The following is a 22,415-nucleotide window of genomic DNA, read 5'->3' as shown; positions in this document are numbered from 1 at the left end:
ATTTTAGTATGTATGAGATCATTCATCACTATTACCTATTGCCCACAACTGTGTGGCAGATTGTAATATCTATCAATAAATAAATCTATCAAAGATAAAAAAAAAAGAATAAATAAATTGAATAATCAATAGAAGATATTTAACCAACAATATTATTTATAATTATTATTTTTATGATATTTACAATATTATTTATTATTATTAATAAATTTTCGGTCATTAATACATATGTGTGTATTTGGTGCATACCTGCGTGCGTCCTGGTGTGTAAAAGTGTAATAATTGTTTATATCAAACTATAATTATTTTGAAAAGAGTTTTATTGAGAACAAATTTAATTGCATAATCCACATTCAAGGAATGTGCGGCGATATTTCATTTTCATTTTCCACCCTTCTTTGAGTTGAAATTAACTCGCTCGTTTCAGAACAAATAATTATAAATTATTCGTTTTGGCACTACTTTCTGTTATTAATTATTCGAATAAGCCTTATAATTGAGAGATTAACTCAAATTTCAACAGATTCCAGAAAAAATGTTTCTTACTTTATTTCTTGTTGTTTAAATCGTGTTGGACTAAAATATTCTTGAAATTGCTTAAAATAATTTAAAGTTTTTTTTTTCCCCCAGAAAATGTTGTATACCTCAGTGCCGTTATATTTAAAATTGTCCAATATATATATATAATATGTCCTTATCAAGAGGTTTCACTTTATTTGTTGTGTGATTACAAAATATTACTTTTTTTGATACCAGTCATATGTTGGGGTTTTTGATCTTCTATCATCCTCGTCAAGTCCTTGGCAAATCGAAGTATAGTAGTCATTTTGTCGAAGGTCTAATCAATAGTTGGCACAAAGGTATAATAGATTGAAGACTGCCGATGATCATAGACAATGAAGTAAGGAACATCAAGAAGAGAGATCTAAAAAAAAGTCGATGAAGATTTTGTATTGTGAAATCGAAACAATGTCTTTTATTACCAACATCTCATCGGGTTTTATTCAATTGGACAAAAGAACATGTATACAAAGAAAACTGAAAAGCATTATAACTTGTGTAAGGAATTTATTTACAAATATAGTAGCTATTTTTATAATAAACATTCTAATTCGTTAGATTTGTATAATTAAACTTTTTAAAAAACAAAAGTTAGATATTTCAAAAATAGAAAACTGATAAGCTTTAAAAAAAAAAGTTTGCGTTGATTACTGATGTTTTACTTTAATCAATATTTATAATAATAATTCAACACACATAAAAAATTAAAAACTTGGCCTTTTGCTTAAGATATGTTCAAAATTTACACTTTATTGTTCATTCCATGAGTTTAATTAAAACTGTTTGATCCATTTAGGAAAAAACTTTAAATGGTAGTCAACTCTATGATATAAAACATTTTTATATTTATTTTTAGGAATCCAGTTTTCTCGTTTTCCCACTACACATTTCTAATTATTAATTTGTTGACATGTGCCATTTTAAATTAAAAATAATTCTTATATAGTCCCAAATGAGTGTAAGTCCAACATATTTTATTAACAAGCTTATTTGTGTATCTTTTATTATTGGTGTTTTCAAACAAATGTTTGTCTTTTCAAATGCATTTCCCACCTTTTGTCATATAAATTTCAGTTTTGTAAAACTTTTCATTTTTGAGACTGTTCAGACACAAACTTTCTAAAATTAGTTTGGAAAAACGGGGGGACCTTAAAACTTGTACTAGTGTTCAAAAAGCTAATTAAAACATTTTCAGGCTTGCAATATTTTCCTCATATGTAGGTAAATATAAGTAATAAATCTTATTATGGAGTGAAAAAAATATATTTTAATGATTTTATAGTCTTTTTATAAACTAATAAAAAAACAAAAAAAAAAACATCGTTACTCAGATATAACATTTACAGATTATTTATTAAAATAATTTTCATTGTTTATATATTCACAGAAATATTTCAATTAACACTTTATTAATCCAATATGTCATTTATTAAAAAATTAATTATTCCCCACCATGGGCTGATATTTTTTTTATTTTTAATTGACGCGACAGGCCGTGGAGGTCCAGGGCCTCGCGCAATGGACTTAGGAATTACATGGCGCGTTTCTTGACGTGGTTTTCATAGGGTGGGTCCGTCACTCCCACTCCTATTTTTGCGAGTGCCACCCATTGGCTGACGGACCTCACAAATGCCCGGGGGGAGGATGTGAGTGAGTATTCTATAATTTTATGCATAAGAATATCCCGGATAGAACCGGGGATTCGAACTCGCAACCTACGGGTTGCCAGACAGGCGCGTTACCATGCTGCTACCGTCTCCCCCCTCCTATGGGCTGATAATCTTTAAAAATTATATTGTGGACTATAACAAAACTAGTAGTGCCTTTGGAAATATCTTTCTTTATTAGTACAATAGATATTAATCATTTGTTTAAGAGTGGGTAATTTCAATTAAAACACAAATCTCCTTTGATCCTTTTCTCTCTTAGTTTATTTTTCTCCGACATTTAAACTGGTATTTTAATATTTTTAAAATAGCGATCTTAAAGAAAACATTTTTTTTTCAAATATATGGATAATTACAGAGAAAAGAAAATAAGAAAGAAGTTTCTCTATCTTTTCTTTGGTCTCCACACACCTTGTTAGAAACAGAGGTAAACGAATATAATTCATTTTAATTACCACTATTCCTGTCGGATATTATTTAGGTTTATAATTTAGATAGTTTATTACGTATAGAATAATAGTTGTAGGTACTGATGACCGACAAAGTTCTTGCCTGATCTTGTTGGAGATAGGATGGCTGTCCTATCTTTGGCAGGATCAACCATTCCCTTGTCAGCTCTAAAGGAGGCGAACAGGTTTCTCCTCATGTTTATGCCTTTCCTATGTCCATTACACATTTTTTATCTTCGTTTCTTTTAGTTCTGAAACTATCAATAGAGAATATTTTGTTAAAAACTAATAAAAGTTAATAAAAAATTGCCATTTGAAGTTTTATTCAAATCACAAGATTCAGTTTATTTTCAAATGTGATTGTGCCGCTTTACCTTATGGATCAGAAATAATATTACAAATAAATCAAAAAATGTAAATTTTAATTTCAATTCGTGTTTAATAAAGTCAAAATAAAGTCCAAAATTTTAAATTTGTATTGTTTCCGATTTCACAATTTGGATTAATTCTTGAAATCTGACCACATAATTGCCAAATTAATTTTTTTTTTTTCTATTTGGGTGTAGAGAAATTACTTTCCTTGTTAAATTTATTTTATTTATAAATCATTAATTTAACCACAACGTTTCGGGCCGTCGGCACATCTTCAGGTGCCTAACATTGCTGTTTTTTTTTTTAAATTGATATTACATAGCGTCTCTCCCTATAAGTCTAATGTTTATTATGTAATAGTAAACCTATATATCGTTTAAATTTAAGAGTAACTGATGTACATTATTTAATAAACACTGGAATAGTATAAATAAGTTTAAAAATGTCGACAATTTTAGTGCACCTGAAGACGGGACAAAGTCCCCGAAACGTTCTGCTTTAATTAATAATTTTCATAGGATATCCTCATCAATAAAGGAAATTTCAAGGAAGATAATTTTACTACTCCCTAATAAATATTACATAAAATCTTCCAGTCATTGAACCTTAATTATAAGATTTTATTTATGTGGCGGATCGAATTTATTTTATAAATTTATAGCAGACCTTGTTCCAAATTTCAGGTTTTTTTAGTTTCAGAAAGATTTAAGTCCATTAAATTAAGTTGGAATTTTTATTTATTTATTTAATACCAGATCAGCCTGGTGGGCCTTACATGGTTAATTAAGAGGTACATTTTTGTTTTTAACAATTGATGATTTCATACAAAATACACCCCTATATACTATGTTAAGATGAAATAAATAGATTAAAATAATAATTGTTAATAAAATATAAAATTAAAGTTAATAAAAAAAAAACAATGACATTTGTAGATTTAACAAAATAAATAATTGACTTCACCTCATTTATTTATATGTTTTCAACGTTTCGGCTAATCATTACATCACCATTATCTTTTATTATATGGAATCGTAAGTGTCACCACAGTATTGTTGATTATTTAATCATAAGTGTTTCGTTATCTCTTTATGATTGATCAACAAGAATAAAGGTAAATCACACTTAAAACCCCACATAAAAAAGGAATGATGTACCTAAAGATGGATTGTTCGGCCGAACCGTCGTCAGCATATAAATGAATATAGTGAAATAAATTACAACCCTGCTTAATTTAATAGACCATGTTTATAGTTTATTTTATTAAACATTTCAACAGAATATGAGACGTAAGAGGTTCGCAGTATGATATAATATAATGTGGTATGATGCGATGTAGTATGATAGGTGAAAATTTTGTTACATTTTATCACGTTAAAATTTATTTGCCAGTTAAGAAAAAAAAAATTTGGATTTTTTTTTTATATCCTTTTGGTTGCTTTCTTTTGTGTTTCTTTGTAGGATGCGAATTTAATATTATTTATGATCAGCCTGAAAGAATTGATCAAATTTAATGTAATATACATTTTATTTTTTAAGTTATACGGAATGATTCTTTAAACCATCCCATTCTACTAATCTATATTAATTACTACCGTGTAATACCGTAGTATTATACGAGTATTGAGTATTTTTTTTTTTATAATCATCGCTATACCCCTGATAGAATCAAGGTAAGCGCACTTAGAGACGCGAAAAATGTGTTTCCGACTACGAAAATGGGCGCCAGTTTTTGTAACACCAGTTAATCATTAGAAAAACGCATATTGGTAGAACGACACTTGTTCGCCCCTGGACAAAAGTGAAGCACGGGCATTACGCTGTAGCAGGGCCACAGATTTCGACCAACGCTACCCGCAGATTTCAGATACTTTTAATAAAGATGGTTAATTGAATATAAAATATATACATTTATATCGATTATCAACTAAGTAAATCGACATAGAAATATTAGTTGAAAATATGAATGATTGAGTTTAAAATATTATTTTGCTTAATTTTTTTTAATTTATTTATTATTATTTTTTCCTCTTCTATTTCTTATTTTGTTATCATTTAATTTATATATTTGTAATTATGGTTTGAATGAGCTCAAAGATCCGTATTACTATTGTTTATAAATTTTGAATTACTCAATAACAAACAAAACAGAAAAGAATACACGCATCTACTGGAGTTAGAGAAAAACAGCATTGATGATAATATGATGAAATTGATGAAAAACAGCACTGTAATGATACGACAGAATATCAGAAGTATCCAACTTCCCTAATCCCTTCACAATTTTGTCTGTTGCTATTTATTAAACAATTTTATTATCTGCTATTTTACCCCTATAACACGTTGAACAACTATCTATTTTTTCTCTACGCTTGCTATTTTTTTCTAGCTTATTCACTGAGAAAAAAAAAATTTGCAATTTTCGAATCGGTTTTTATAACTAGATTTTACCGATACCTGAAAGCAGAATTTATTAGAAAATAAATTTGAATAACATTTAATATAAGCATCTTCCGGACGAGCTTCTGGAACATTCTGCGTCCTAATATGCGCACCCCCAACGCGAAACTTGTAGCGCCATATTGTAATGTCAAACGCGTCTCAATATGCACCTAGGCTCTCTGTAGTAAATCACAATTTCATGTATGGATTCATTGATTCTACACCATGGTTGTTTCTCAAGGTGCTTTCTTATGTACTATTCTTTACATGATTTTTAAAGCTGACATCCTTACACATCCTAGCACTGTCCTCACTACGTACTGCTATGAGACGTGTGTTATCAGTGATTAATGACCCATCTATCGCTCCCCAAACTCATCACTCATACAACGAAACTATTGAAGCAAGTCAGAAATGAAGGATTAAAATATAAATCCTTAAAATCATCAAATTATATCACTCTTCTACTAATCCGTCATTTAAAACGTTTATCTCTGCGTGTACTAACTTGTTTTCCACATTTAACTATCTTAATTATAAACTCTCTAACCACTCAAACCCCCTAGTTTCTAATCTTGCATCTTCTTCCATTCCTGGCAATCCTCCGAGGCGCCTGAAAAGAAGATGGCCACGAGACCAGCTAATGTAAAATGTCATTAGAGTGCTACCAATGAGTTTCTCCACACGCCTGTAACACTCCAATTTAATTTAGATCAGATTTACTAAATGTATTATAATGTACAGTTATAAATAGCAATAAATAAATATTAAAAAAAAAAAAACTATCTTAAAGTATCCTCTTCTCGTTTTAAGCAAATATTTCAAAAGCGATATAGAATCTCGCTCTCTTAGGCTCTTACTGAGGCGGGTCTAGCCGGAAAGGACGGCCTTTTTTTGTGTTATGATCTGTTCTTCTGAGAGTGTGACATGTTGTTTGTTTTTTTTTTCCTTTTTATACTTATTCAATCCCAACAATCATAAAGGATGATTGTTCCTTATATATATTGTTTTATAACTTAACCCAAGAAGGGTGGAGTTGTGAAAATAGTTTGTTACACGCTGCTCTAGGTGCTATAAGAAATCATCAAATCTCTCCCTTGAAATCCAAATTCCTTCCAGAAGTCTTATTAAAATTATTCATGAATAAATTATTACCTTCATATGGCATTGCAAACGGTTACAAATATGGTAGTATCTAAAAACTCCAATTCGGATACATCTTTTCCAATACCAATAGTCAAACCACCGCTTCGGTAGTCAATGTATCAAGTCACAATACTCAATTTTCACCTACTTTACTACTGATAAAAAAATGTTCAATAAAAATAAATTATTAAGGCAAATCATACCCAAATGTTCTAAACTGATAGGACAGGTCTTTAAAAGTTTGCTTTTAAATAAATGCCTCACGGGTGGTAAATCATGATTCGTGGAAAGGTATTGATTAGATAAGTTGACAAAGTTCTGTGTCAAGCTAGCTTGTTCCATTTATAGGACAAGGCTTCAAACTTTATTAGTAAGAACATTAATAAAAATTATAGGTACAATTTAAAGTTCCGTCACATATTTTTGTAACACAATATTAATTTTTTTGGGGGGATGAAGGAAAGTAGTAATTTATATTTAATATCTGAGGTAGATGGTTCGGATGGTGATAAAAAAAAGTACAAAAATAACAGAAAAAAAAAATTTATTAGTTAGTCTGTGAGCGTAAACTAAATTGAGGTTTGGCTAAATATATGAAAAATGAGTATATACAGTGAAAATTATAAATAAATAAGAATTAAAAAAGAAATAAAAACGGTGAAAAGTATAAATAAATAAGAAAGTAGATAAAATTAAAAAATATAGTACGTACTAAAAGGTGGGAAAATGGGAATAAGAATATAAATCAAGAAAAAATTAATCATTTACTTACATTATTACAAATTTTCATTTATTTTAAATCATATTTAGCCAAACCTTAATTTATTTTTATTTCGTGTTATCAATTATTTTATTTTATTTTAGTTGTTTATGTCTTTTTTAGCCCTGATAAAGCTCTCGTAAGTGGGTCACAATGTTGGCTTACATTAAAATTGTTTAATTACTATTCGAATTTTTTCTTTGACCTTACACAGACCATCTTATTTGTCTATTTTCTATTCATTTATTTATACTTTTAATATATAGGTCGGATATATACTAATAATACTTGTACAAACTAATTTATAAAAAAATATATTAATATTTGCTTTATTGAATATATTTTAAAAGTTATTTATAATTAAAATTTTCTAATATTTAAATTTAATTTTGACGCTACTAGATATGTACATGTGTGTGCTTATTGTATTGGAAGGCTTTCTATAGCTGAATTATAGAAACTTGAAGACTTAGCATGGCGTGAGGAGAGACTCTTCAGCTGTTCAAGTATTAATTAGACGAAATGGCCGATGGAGTAGGGACCCACCTAATGGCTGATACATATTTTATGAAATGTGGTCCAGTCGGAGGCGCTAAAAGGTTCAGCCAATGGCAACCATTTTCATCCCATTAGCTAATTATTCAAGGCATGGTAAGGTGTTGTGTCTCTAAATTATTTAAAATGCTCAATACCTCCAATGTAATCTCCTTGTCATTATTAACTCATTAAATAAAACATAGTTGATGATTTTTTCGTAAAAAAAAAAAAAATACTATCTCAGTAAGGGTAGCAATAATAGTTAATAGCTAATTAATTATCAATTTATATTGGGATATTCATATTTGTTTGTCTAATTATTCGAAATCCTGAAGATTTTATAAAATTTTCTCATGTTCTGAAAGGTTGATTACCTGATTTGTAGGGTTAACAAAAAAATCAAACATTAAAAGTACCATCAAGTTAAATGTAACATGTCAATGAAAAAATATTTTTTTAATTATTTATTTAATGATATTTACAACTTTACTTACATATAAATACATCCAGTGAATTCGATGTATGATCAGACTATTTTTAGATTAATTGGTTTTGACAGTTTTTATTTGGCGTGTTGCTAATGTCTGATGGAGGATCTTACGTCACATTCTGAAACAATCTTTTTTAAGAAATACAATTTTTTTTGTTTGATTTTATAAATACTTGATATTAATTACGTATTAGTAAATTTATTATATGTATTGTCATCCATGCAATACAACAATTTAAAAACATGATATTATTAATACTTTTGGCCTAATTTTTTTTTTTTTACATTTTGTTCAATAAAGAAGACTGCAGATTGATTTATTAATTGAAAATAATAATTTTTTTCCAAACCCTAAGATAGCCATATACAGTGTCACATCGTAAAAACCTTTAGGTACATGTAATCGTTGTTCGGAAATATTTTTTTTGTTATATATCTTTATTGAAATTTACATCTGTACATACATCCAGTAAATTCGATTCTAGTTTTATAATGGAGTGATACAGGCGAGTATAGGAACTACCCATTGGTAGCACTCTAATGACGTTTTTACATTAGGTCTCTTGGGGCCTCGGAGGATCGTCAGGAATGGAAGAGGATGCAAGATTAGAAACTCGTGGCTTTAGGTGGTTAGGAAGTTTATAATAGAAGAAGTAGTACCTGGTTCGGGCTAGATCGGTTACATATGGAACATTAAGGTGTATATATGATTTTATTTGTGAAAAAGTAAGGAGCATTTAGGATTTTCGAAGGATTTTGGATTGTAAGGATTGAATGCGAATTCGTAGGTTTGGTGGAGCCCCAAAGCTCAACTCCGTATGTCCAGATTGGACTTATTACTGTCATGTTGATCAGTCTTTTGTAATGAGTTGGAAGTTTAGACCATTTGTCTAGTAAGTGCTCTAATAGTCGGAATCTGCGTACAGTTTCCTGTCTTTTCAGTCTTGTGTGCGGATTCCAGGTTAGTCGTTTGTCAAGGTGTAGTCCAAGATAACGAATCTGTCCTACAGGGGTAAGAGCCACATTATTATAGGATACTCTAGGGCAGTCGGTAGTTTGGACTTTTTCAGTTACGGCACCGTATTCCATATTGTAATATTATATTATTATCATCATCGTAAAATATCAGTGATAAATCGACGGTGGGTTAAAATCGCCGAATATGAATAAGCAGACAAGGAATTCAATTTCGGAAATAATATTCCGAAAGAAGAAGAAAATAATAGGCTCGAGTTCCATTCTCATAAACAAGACCTAGAAGGGTGGGGTAGAGGGGTGAAATGGTACGAAAAATGTAGAGAAAAACGCGCACACCCCTCTAAGTGGGCAGGACCATTTACGGATTTAATGGCTCGAGAATTAAATAAAGAAAAGTTTCTGTATTATCTCCTCCATTTAGCTCTGTCTCATCTGAAATTCTTAGAGTTTATTCTGGATTTCTTAAAGTAATTTTTGTTCTTAAGGAAAACCTCAGTGATTCGTTTTAACTTAAAAAAAAATCTTTAAAAACCATTGCTGCTAGGTACTAAGTTTATTTATGTTGTAGTTGATTTTTATTACCTTTTAAGAAAAATTAGTTCAATACATTGCAAGAAATTAGTATTATACTTTATTGGTATAGTCTGTTCCCTTGGAAATAAAATCTCATACCCATTCTGCCTCCCCTATTCTTAAGTCCTTGATTTTCTACATCGCAATACAGACTTTCGCTGTAGATGTTGTCCGCATAAAGCATCCAACAAGTACAAAGATAGTCAATAGGAAAGCGAACCATGTACTTCGATACTAGGCCAGGCGCCAGATGGTCGAGTTGTCCTTCTTAGGGTTCATAATAAAAAATAAAAGGAAAAAAGAAAACTATGACTTGGAGAACCATTGACAGAATGTGAAGTTTTCTTTTACGAAGATGTAATCGTCACTTATTGTTTGAACAGCTCTTTTCTAGAAATACATTTGATACACCTTGTAGGAGCAGTGGGGGTTCAAAGTTGAACCTTACCTGAACCATCCGCCTTCTATAGGAGCTGGTAAAAATTTATATATGAATGGAAAAATGAAAATATAATAAACAAGATTGTAACGAAAAAAAATTGAATACATTTAAAAATAACTGTATACAAATATATACTACAAGTAAAGTTTCTGTTAATGTTAAATTGACATGATGCAAAAATTTGGAGAATCTACCCATTGATAAAACTCTAATAAAAAAAAATTTCTAGATCTCGAGGCCATCTTCTTTTCAGACGCGTAGGAGGATTATTAGGTAATGGAGGAGAAGCCAGGTTAGAAACAAGTGGGTTTGGGTGATTGGGAAGTTTATCATGGAGGGATTGATATCTGGTTCTGCCAAATATGGAACATTGAGGCTCTGATGGATGACTCGATTTGTGACAAAGTAAGGAGTGTTAAGGATTTTACGTAGGATTTTAGACTGTAAAGGATTGGATTCGGGAGGAATTCCATTGTTTAGTGGAGCCCCGAATCTCAAATCCGTATGTCCAGATATAAAACGGATCTAAAAATAAACTAAAACATAGAAATAATAAACATAAGTACTTGAATAACATCTATTGTCTTCGAGCTCATGAAAAAAAAAAAAAAAATAGTTTTCTGAGAAGTTGAGGTGAGAGTGGTAGTGATGAACCCTTGAGGCTTAGCTATGACACCGATTAACTAATAAATCGCGTTAACTAGAAACGACAATACTGACGAATTCGGACGATCTCCATTCACCCGAAATCGTGTGTGAGTTGTTCACCCACTGTTACCGAATTCGGTCGGCCATCATGACGGATATGAAATATGATGATTGGTTTAAGGGCGAGTTTTTTTTTCTGTTGAAATATAACCTCTTATACGTAAACTTATTCACATACACAGTTTTTTTTTTTTTTTATTGATATTTACTACTGTATAAAAAATACAACAAGTAAATTTGATCATAATGACATAATGATATGATACAGGATGTAGAGAAACTACACAGTAGTAGAACTCTAAAAACAGTTTGCAATATAAGGTCACGAGGCCATCTTCTTTTCAGGCGCCTCGGAAGATTGCCAGGAATGGAAGAGGAAGCAAGGTAATAAACTAGTGGGTATGGGTGGTTAGGGAGTTTACATCGGTTACATAAGGAACATTTAGATCTTTATGGATGGTTTTATTAGTAACAAAATAAGGAGCATTGAGGATTTTACGAAGGATATACACAGTTGAAGAAGAATTGTGGGTAAGGAGTATTCTTTTAAAAAGATTAAAATTTGGCAGATGTTTTTCTCTTGTGGCGTGATTTTGAGAGATATAAATCACTACATACTTCAGCAAATATGTGAAAACGCACAGTTCGCATGAAAAATCCAAATACAACTGGATTGGTTCGCACTTCGTAACATTACGCAAAAAACGGACGAAGGACACGCTACTAGTTGACGATACTATCATCCCCAGATTTTTGAACCGCTCATCAGTTTTCGCGCATAGTCATCCCAATTCACATTCCCACATTCGCGCAACTTTTTGGTTCCAGTAGACGCGAGCCTCAAGTCCTCAAAGCATCACAATAAAGTCGGAGCTGGTCAAACAAAGCCTTACGAGGTAGTTTTAGACTATTAAGACTCGTTGGAAGATGATGCACACAGTGTTTTCATTTTTAATTTTAAAAAACATGTTTTTGTTATAGTTCGATTTTAGCGATTATATTCAGTTGTATATTGTATAAATTCACAACTAATAAATGTAGTATAAACAAAAAGAAGCTCTATTATTTCATTGATAAATTGTCATGAAATAAAGTGAAAAAATTAATTATTTAGTATAAGACAAAATAATCTCAAGCCTATGTAAATGATTATACACACTCACTTTTTTGCCGCAACGTCCCTATTTTTTAAAAATATAAAATGATATTTAAATTGTAACGGTATTGGGGTTTCGTTTCGGGGTGAATGGGTTTCAATCTTAAAATAAGTTGAATTTTATAATTTTAGATCATAACATATACATTATAAACTTCATATATAAAGTATTGTATAAAAATATCAAATGCAGAAGCATATACAACCATAATAATTACAAAAATACAACTATGTCTTAACTGCACAAGCATAGATAGTGCTATGATCGCTTAGTCGAACTAAGAAACAATAAAATGTATTGGGGAATTGCTAACGTTGAACTATACGACACTTATTGAAAGTTTGACTTTTAAAATGTTTATTAAGGATACCTAATTGCACTCTATATATATTTGATTTTTTTCTAAATTCGACTTAGTGATCATCGCGCTGAATAAAAATAAAATAGCATTCATAAATAATTGTAATTATAGTTGGAATTACTTGATGAAGTAATGTAATTGTAATTGAGGTCCCACAATTACAATTAAAAGCTGAGCCGAAGTAATAACAATTACCAGTTACATTCTTATGTAATTGTTTTACCCATAAAATTTCTTTAATTTTAGTACAGTTACAAGTAATAGAAATTGTAATTACAAATACCTAACAACAAAGTGGTAAAAACCTGTTTGACAAAGGCTACAAAATATGCAAATAATATCAAGTTTAAGATAGATTTATTAACGCATTATGTTTTTATCAAATGACTTAAATTATGTGTAATTGCAATTAATAAGGGTTAAGAAGTAATTGTAATTATAATCGCAAATACTTCAGTGTAATTGTTCTTCAAAACCACTACATTTCTATGTTTTTGACCATTTAACGGTTCTTAGTATTATTATAGTGTAACTGAAACAAGTAATTGAAGATGTAATTAAATTATTCCTGCATAATTTGGCGTTGATAGCGTCGGACATGGCGTTGATGTGAAAAATGGCTGGTGCCTTTAGTGAGATAGCCAAGCTGTTTGTTTTTTTAGTGAATGGCCATCTCCATTTTCCACTCATAACTTTTTACTGACTGGGTCAGAGCTATTGGCTCTTTTTACTGAATCATGAAATAAAGCTCTAAATGGTGAGTGAATTATTTTTATCTGACCTATGAAACGACCGATTTTGCCCTTCTCGAGTTGCCCTCACTACGTATGACCTGGGGTAAACGTATTTTTTTCTTAAGAGAAGCTAGTCGGGTGAGGGGAGGAGGTGGAGGGGGGGGGGGGTGCAGTCAGCAGAAAAACAAAATTAAACAAAGAAATAATTATTTGTGCCGACGTTTCGAACTGATCTTCAGGTCTTTATTAGGGCTATCAAAGAAAAAAAGAGATAAAAACCACTAATCAGAAAAACATAAAAATAAAATTAATAAGAGACTAAAAAATTTGGAGATATACATTACAATGAATTAAAAATATAAACTAGTTGATTATAAATTGACCATGGAATTAGACAGTAATAGATTGATGATATATTATTATATCATTTATACTATATATTATTATTATATATTATACTTCATTTTATATTGTTATCAATCTACTACTATCTAATTCCATGGTCATTAATCAACTAGTTTAAATTTTTGATTTATTGTTAGGTATATTTCCAAATTTATTTTATTTTCATGTTTCTGTGATTGATGGTTGTTAGCACTTTTTTCTTTTGTAGCCCTGATAAAGACTTGAAAATCATATCGAAACGTCGGCACAAATTAATAAATTTTTGGTCAATTTGTGTTTTTCTGCTGGCCTCCTCCCCACCCCACTCCCCTGCGACTATCTTCTCCTCTTATTTATCTACGGTTAACTATCTTCACCTCATTATTTCTTTTTCATTTTCGCTCAGTTCCAACTTCCTCGCTTTAAAGCTTCGAATGCGACATAAATTGTGCCAATTACGATGGCAGGTGTTACCGCACCCCTTTTTTTGTTATCTAATTCATTTGTTTCAGTCTTCCTGTTGTTACCTATGTTTCGAAATGCTTAGCAATTGCATCCGGCCTCTATAGATGACAGAAAGTTAATAAAGACAGATAGGATTTCAATAAAAGCTACTCCCTCTAGAGCCGGGGCTGTGGGAAAAATGCAGATGTGTACAATGGACCAGAGGCAGTTATTTACAGAGCGGGCAAAGGAAGTGATTATAATCACATTGTTCGCTTGTCGCCTCTTCTCCAAGTACGTGTTGATTTATACCTAAGCCCCTGCTCTTAATGGCCGATTGTTATATCTGCCGACACGGTGTACTTTTATAAAGTTGCCATATCTAAGTAGGGTGTTTGAAGGGCGAGGTACCTTCCTTTTATGGAGTTGCTCTCTTGGCACGCACCAGCTTTGAGGTGTTGGTGGACTGTATTCTCCTGACTTTTGGAATATAGCAATTAAAATAAATATATTAATTTTGACGCTTATGTCTTGACGCAGATTGTTTGGTCATAAAATAAAAATATTTAACACAAAAAGAAAATTTGAAGTAAGATCATAATGATACAGCATGTAGAGAAACTCCCCAGTAGTAGACCTCTAAAAACATTTTACAATATAAGGTCACGTGGCCATCTTCTTTTCAGGCGCCTCGGAGGATAGCCAGGAATGGAAGAGGAAGCAATGCTAGAAACTAGTGGGTTTGGGTGGTTAGGGAGTTTATAATGGAAGGAAAGATATTGGGTTCGGGCTTGATCGGTTACTTAAGGAAGATTTAGGTCTTTATAGATGGTTTTATTAGTAACAAAATAAGGAGCATTGAAGATTTCGCGAAGAATTTTGGATTGTAAGGATTGGATACGAGTGGAATTCGAAGGTTTAGTGGAGCCCCAAAGCTCAACTCCGTATGTCCAGATGGGCCTTATTATTGTCATGTAGATCAGTCTTTTGTAATGAGTTGGAAGTTTAGACCGTTTGTCTAGTGCTGTAATAGTCGGAATCTTCGTGCAGTTTCCAAATAAAAATATGACATTAAATACAATTAGTTTCCCTTACCCGGAACAAATTTCATAATTCATGGAGAGATAGAATTTAAATTTGGTTAAAAGAGTATCAGAGACTAGTAGTGTAAGTGCAATGACATGTTAATTAAAATTTGTTGCATGAAACAGTTTTATGGAAGAACGTAAAAAATTAGGAAAGACAGGAATGAGTATTATGGAAGTTAATTTCAGTTTTGAATTGAATCAGTTGGAAAGTAAAAGGATTGGGACGTGATAGGATTGTGCGATATAAGGAGTGGAATGAGATTGGATAGTGGGATAAAAGGTTTGGAGTGAGATTGAATTGTGGGATATAATAAGTGGGATGGAATTTGATAGTGAGATAAAAGAAGTAGGGTAGGATTAAATAGTGGGATATAAGGAGTGGGGTGGAATTGGATTGTGGTATGCACGAAGAAGTATGAAAGGAAGGTAAGATTTCGGATGTTTTTTTAAATTAGTATGAATAATTTTTATTTCTAGTATGATTTATTTTTATTATATATAATTAATATGCTAAAAATCAAAAAGGATTGTATACGAGAGGAATTCGAAGTTTTAGTGGAGCATCAAAGCTCAATTCCATATGTCCTGATTGGCCTTATTACAGCCATGTAGATCAGTCTTTTGTAATGAGTTGGAAGTTTAGACCGTTCGTCTAGTATGTGTTGTAATAGTCGAAATAGACGTGCAGTTTTCTGTCTTTTTAGTCTGGTTTGTGGATTCCAGGTTAATCGTTTGTCCAGATGTAGTTCAAGGTAGCGGATCTGTTCGACAGGGGTGAGAGCAACATTATTAAAGGAAACTGTAGGGTAGTCGGTAGGCTCACAACGAAGATTAAAGCTGATTTGCTGGGTTTTGTTGGAATTTATTTTAATCGTCCAATTACGATACCATTCTTCGAGGGCTGTAATATGGGATTGGAGAGTTTGGGATACAATTAATGGGTTATTATTAACTGCGAGTACAGATGTGTCATCGGCATACGTGGTGAGGATAGTGTTAGGATTGGTTGGGATATCAGCTGTATAGGCGGTGTAGAGGATGGGACCGAGGATACTACTTTGAGGAACACCAGGAGTGAGAATTGAGGGGTGAATAGGAACCATTGTGGTTTACTTTGAATAATATATCAATGAGAAAGGAATGAACGGTGAGAAAGTATGTAGGAGGTAGGATTTTACGGAGTTTGTACAGCCAACGGTTTAAAAGGTGCCAAACTCGATCAAAAGCCTGTACATCGAATGATTCCGCGTTCAAAAGAATACGATTCACGATGACATTTCTGGATAGCAGAGTGGGATGTTCGGAATCCAAACTGGTGATCTTTCAGAAAAATAAATTTGAAAAAACACTGAAGAAATAAAGTTAAAGAAACTGAAGTTTTTTTTTACTATGAGATTTGATGTATATTGTGGGGAAAAAAAACAATGTTTACAAGCTTTCTCGAATACATTGCTTATTGTAATCTTTGACATAAAAGGTTACTAACATAAAAAGCTTGAATCCTCTTAAAATGGATATTGGAGGTTGTTGTTCCAAGCCACAGATCTACCACTGTTAAGAAAATTTCAATTTAGAATTTAGACACTATTTTTTTAAAAATTAATATTATAAATTATAAATATTTTTTTGTTTTATTTTGTTTCAGGTGAGTATTGACTGATCTCTTTAGCTGTAATATGTATTCCATTTTGGTGAGATAATTTTTTTTTATCATATTTTTAGACTTAATAGTAGTTGCCATGGTGGAGAATCCTCAAAGAAACTCTACAGGTTTTCAATATAGGAATAAGAATTTACGAAATTAAAGTATATTGATATAAAGTCATACGAAAATGTGGAGTTCTTTTCCGAAAAATTTCAGATCACATCATTGTAGCGATATACTTACAGCCAGGAAATTATGTTTCTTGTAGATGGGGGAGGGAGTTGATGTAGGACAAAAGAGTTCTGACAAGTTTATCTCAAAGTTCATCTAAGATCTGATCCCCTTGTTCTACTTGTAAAAATACAGACATTCTACTCTCGCTAAAATAAAAAATAAAAAAAAAGCATATTCACCGACTCACGGAATTTATAAATATATGTATCAAGGGCTGGAATCTAACATTATATTTCTCTATCTTATTGAAAAGTTTACAATACCAAAACATAATATATTATTTCGGTATAATATCTCAGTTTATTTATTAATTTCATAATGAATTGTCAAATTGTCAAAAAGTTGGAAATTTCAATTGTCGCTTAAATAAACGTGTTATATTTATTTATCAATTTTTTATTTACCTTTGAACGAATTTATTTATCGTATTGTTAATTTTCGTCTCCATTCCCAAATAGAATAAAACTCTTGGGATTTTTTGTATTGCGTTTATAATTATTGAGTTCCAAAATTTAGATTGTATTATCACGTGTTGGTCACGAAATTGGAATGTTCAGTTGGCACAAATACAGCACATTTTTGCACTCTGAATACAAGTTATAATATAAACTTTCGTTTCGGATATTACTTGATCAATTTAATTACCAGATTTAATTTTCTTCAGCAACTTGTATATGTTGATACGGCATTTAATATTCTCTTTTTGCTATATTTTGTTTTCATTTTTAAAAATATTATGAAACTTAGTGCCTAAGGTTGAATGATGTATTTGGAAACGCTTGAAATTTTCGATTGAAGTTTTGTCACCTAATATACCAATGTTACGCTGATTTCCGTCAGAAAATCGTGTGAAGAAATACCAAAATTATGGATACTCAAAAACGTGTTTCTAAGCTTTCAATAATGTCGTCGATGCATGAATAATTTTTTCAATCGCACTTAATCAAGAATTATGCCAATTGGATTATGAGATTAACTAAAATTTCCCACATTTTATATACCAAGGAAAGTTGGTCTTCCACACAGAATCGAAATGGAAAAATTTATTTTGTTAATGATAGGTAAAGAAAGCTGAATTTAAATTTTGCTAGAAATTGTGAACAATACTAATTCCGGAATTGATATTTCATTTAAAATTTTAACAGTTGGTTTTAAATTCCACCTTTCTATGTTTTTTTTTAGAAACTAGTATGTTTTTGAATAAAAATTTAATTTTTATATTCTGAATTTGTTAATTAAAATGAAAAGAATGTTAATTTTTTTATTGTGAAATTAATAGTCTTACTGTACGCGAAGAAATTTGCGTTTAGAGAAGAAGAAATAACCAAAGAATGGTGGATTTTCCATAAAAAAACTGGTTTCACGAGAATTTAGATGTATTGCACTACTTTTCTCAATCTACAAGCTTCTATCGACTCTTATATGGCGTATTGTAAAGAGAGCTGAAGAGGTTTAAGTCAAATATAAATGCGGACTTCCCTCTGAGAGATCTATAATAAACCTATGGAGAAAGTCCATGAATGGAATCTATAATAGCACCTTTTTATCGACTTTAAATAAGCCTATGACACTATAGATAAATGCTGTAGGAAAAATTAAAATGTTTTGGCTATCCGCTAAAGCTTATTAAGATGCTTTAGTTGGGCAGTAAAGACACTGTGAATGTCAGAAGGAATTCTTGAGATTGGGAAAGGCCTTTAACAATAACACGAAGACCCACTTTACCAAATAATTTTCAACAGGGTTCTAGTATATGTAATATGGAGAGCGATCCACACAAAGACTGACAACCAAGTGACAGAACGGGTAGCGCTTGAGGGTATGATGTGATTACAGTAAGGACAAGACACAGGATTTCGAGAAAGGTACAAGGAAGGTAGGGCTGATAATAAAAAAATAAATAGAGGAAGTAAGGAGGAAGGAGGAGATAGATATATCGAGTAGGCCAGGATATCAAGGTAATGCAAGGACCATAGCACCATTGGATGACGAAGATGATCCAAATTTCGGAATTTTTCTTAATAAAATTATATTTTCTACTATAGAATTACTTATTTTTGAGTTCAATTGGATATTTTGGGATTCTTTACTTCAAAGTGATAATGGAAGTAAACAGCGATTCTTCGGTGGAAAATAGAACTAATTCAGTTAACTAACGATTGGGTAGTGTTCTCCAGCTTACAATCACCACGAGACTTTGTTCAAGTCTATATCTCATCGTGGCCATTGCTTTTTCATTTCCAATCTTTTTTTTATTATCATTATTCGCACTATCACATATTAGCCTATCTTGTTCTTCTTATAACAATATGTAACACTGAAGGAATGTATCTATTTATTAAGATACACTTATCAATCATTTGTGATTGATAATAAATTTAAAACTTTCTAATCCCATTTGATCTAAATATTTCAATACCATGATATATCTGTGAGGTGTGGTATTTTTTTTAAAAGTGGAAGGATGACACTATCAAGCCCTTCCCTCTACAAATCCTTTATTTTATTTTGTATGTCATTCACAGACAAATTTAAACTTGTATCTGGCTGTGTGTGTTTGAACATTAAATAAATTGGGCCCCTATTTATCTTGAGTTCTTCCTATGAAATTGCTTATTACTCTGTAATTGGTATTTGTGGCCATTTTCCATTTAGCATTTGTTTTTTCCTTCCTTTAACTGTAATAAATCTTTAATTAAAATTTATTTCAATAAAAATAAAATTCATCACATTTTATAATTGATTGTCAAATATTCAGATATATTTTAGATCATTGTTCGGCGGCCTATGACCCACGGATCACTAACATCCATTTCCATTCCAAAAATTTCATATGACCTCATGTGCATTAATTAATTAATTATTATTATATGAAGCAGATAATAATAATTATAAATATAAGTATTTACCTGAATTTCGAAATAGTATAAATAACACAATTAAAAATGTGTTTGATTAAAAAGTTATATTGGTTGGACTGTGTAACAAACACGTATTAACTCACAATTTTTTTTTTTTTTTTTGCTTTAATTACAATAATTGTTTTCTTTTTTCAGCTTTACGTTCAAAAATTTTTACTAATTTTGTATTTATTTTTACAATAAAGTTCTAAGTATTGCAATTTTCTCAATTAAAATTTTATTTTAAATCAATTATTACAGGTAATTGATTTCTCATCGTCCAATTTATTTCATATATTACTGAGAATATACATATGTACTGGTCAATTAGCAAAAATTAATAGGTATTCTGTTAATTTTTTTAACTTTAGACTTAAATATTCTTCTCAATATTGTTCTAAAAAATCTACCTAGTAGATCAATTTCGCCTAGATAAACCGATTCAGCTAGATCTGCAAAAATTAATAAATGCGAAATTTCTCGATCATCCATAATAATATTTCATAATCGATCATTGATAAACAATATTCATCAGGACTAAAAAGCCGATGCACTGAACAGAAACTGAAATATAGTTATATATTACCAGTATTAGAGAAATATTGTAGGGAATCTTGATTCAATGGGAGAATATTTCTTTAATGATTTAAGAGGATATCCGGCTTTAAAAGCATCGTTCGATATGTAAATATCGATGTATATACCGTATCGATTGTTTTAGAATATATTAAAATATTAGCTCAAGTAAAAAAAGTATCGATATTTCGGGTCTCGATATTTTTCATCTTTGGAAGCATGCTACATTGAATTAAAGAATAGGTTAAAATAAATAAACAAGTCTTAGATTTTTATCAGGTTAAATAATAATTAATGAAATATAAATATATTATTGATCATAAAAAAGTATCAGTTTATAATTGCATCATACAAGAAATAAAACTAAAATTGAAACTAGAGGAAAAAATATTGCTTTTTCCTAAACAATGAGAGAAAAAAATCAATATTAAATTAATTACTTAAATTCTAGCTAAGTATTAATCTATTATTAAAAAGACTAGTTAATAAAATCTAAAAAAAAAAGTATATGTGACCGAAAATATCAAAATGGTATTAATAGTAAATGACAGGCATTAAAATTACTTCTACTACTAAAATTACTTTCAAAAGTGATTAAAAAAAAAAAATGGTTCAAAGATAAAAATAAAAAAGTATATACTAATACTTTTCTGGTATTATTTTGTTTATTATTATTTTTTTGGAATTGTAGTATTGATATTTCGACATATATGGGTAAAAATATCAATATATTTCTATAAATATACAGATGTATATATTTCTTTAAATATATCAATATATATTTTCCAACGATATCCCTAAGCAGCGGTCGTTGGTTAGCAGTTCTCCTAATGTTTAGCTGTCTCTCTCACTGTGTTTATGTTTGCTTCCAACCCTCCCCCGAAATAATGACGCCTTTGTCTCGTACTGTTTGTCTTTCTCTTGCCCTAATGAATCAAATCGTTACGGGTATCTCTTCATCTCTCTCCCTTGATTTTTTTTTATGTTGATACGACCGGTTTTCGTTTCGTGCATTTTTCTTTTTTACTTTTAAAATCTTACGCATAGGGTTTCATGTCTCAGTTTGCAGTTTATAAAAATAAACTATAGTATAGTAAAAAAATAAAACAAATTAATTACCATGGACCTGTATAACCCATGAACGTTTTTGAGTTTTCTTGGATTACTGTTTCTTTACAAACTTTTAAAGAAGGAGGTGACCTGAGTAAGTTTTTCCCATCTCTAAAATAAATTATTAAAACTAGTAACATAAAGTTAAGGTTAATAACTATTAGTTAGTTAAGTTAGTAACTAGTAACATAACATCTAAACTGTGATCGGAGAGGTACCTGTCACCACAGAGTATCGAGTGAGTGTGTGCAGTGAGGAGTAAGGTTACAGGATTACGAGGTTCAAGATGTTTAAATCAGGGTTGGGGTCCATTCTGGACAAAATAAACTCTAATAAAATAGTGATTTTATTTATCTTTACCTTCTTTAGAAAATTTTTTTTTTATTAAAAAAAAACAAATTGTGTTTTTGGGGTTTAAAGTTACTGAAGAATGTTTCCCAATGCTGCAATTTAAATTTACCGTAAAGAACAATTGAGAACATACCATAATAAAAAAAAAATCCGAAATCCCGTTTCCTCAAGTTTGATATTTTTTTATTCCTTTAGAAATATTTATAAAAATTCAATAAGTAGAAATAACTAAATAATTATGTAATAAAGAGAGGATGGAACTTCCGGACTTTAGGATGTATATATACATATATAATAACTGGCACT

This window comes from Halyomorpha halys, unplaced genomic scaffold (assembly GCF_000696795.3).
Source record: "Halyomorpha halys isolate HHAL.00 unplaced genomic scaffold, Hhal_1.1 Scaffold500.1, whole genome shotgun sequence".
NCBI lineage: Eukaryota > Metazoa > Arthropoda > Insecta > Hemiptera > Pentatomidae > Halyomorpha > Halyomorpha halys.
The sequence above is the reverse complement of the archived record's forward strand: the minus strand, read 5'-3'. Positions refer to the sequence as shown.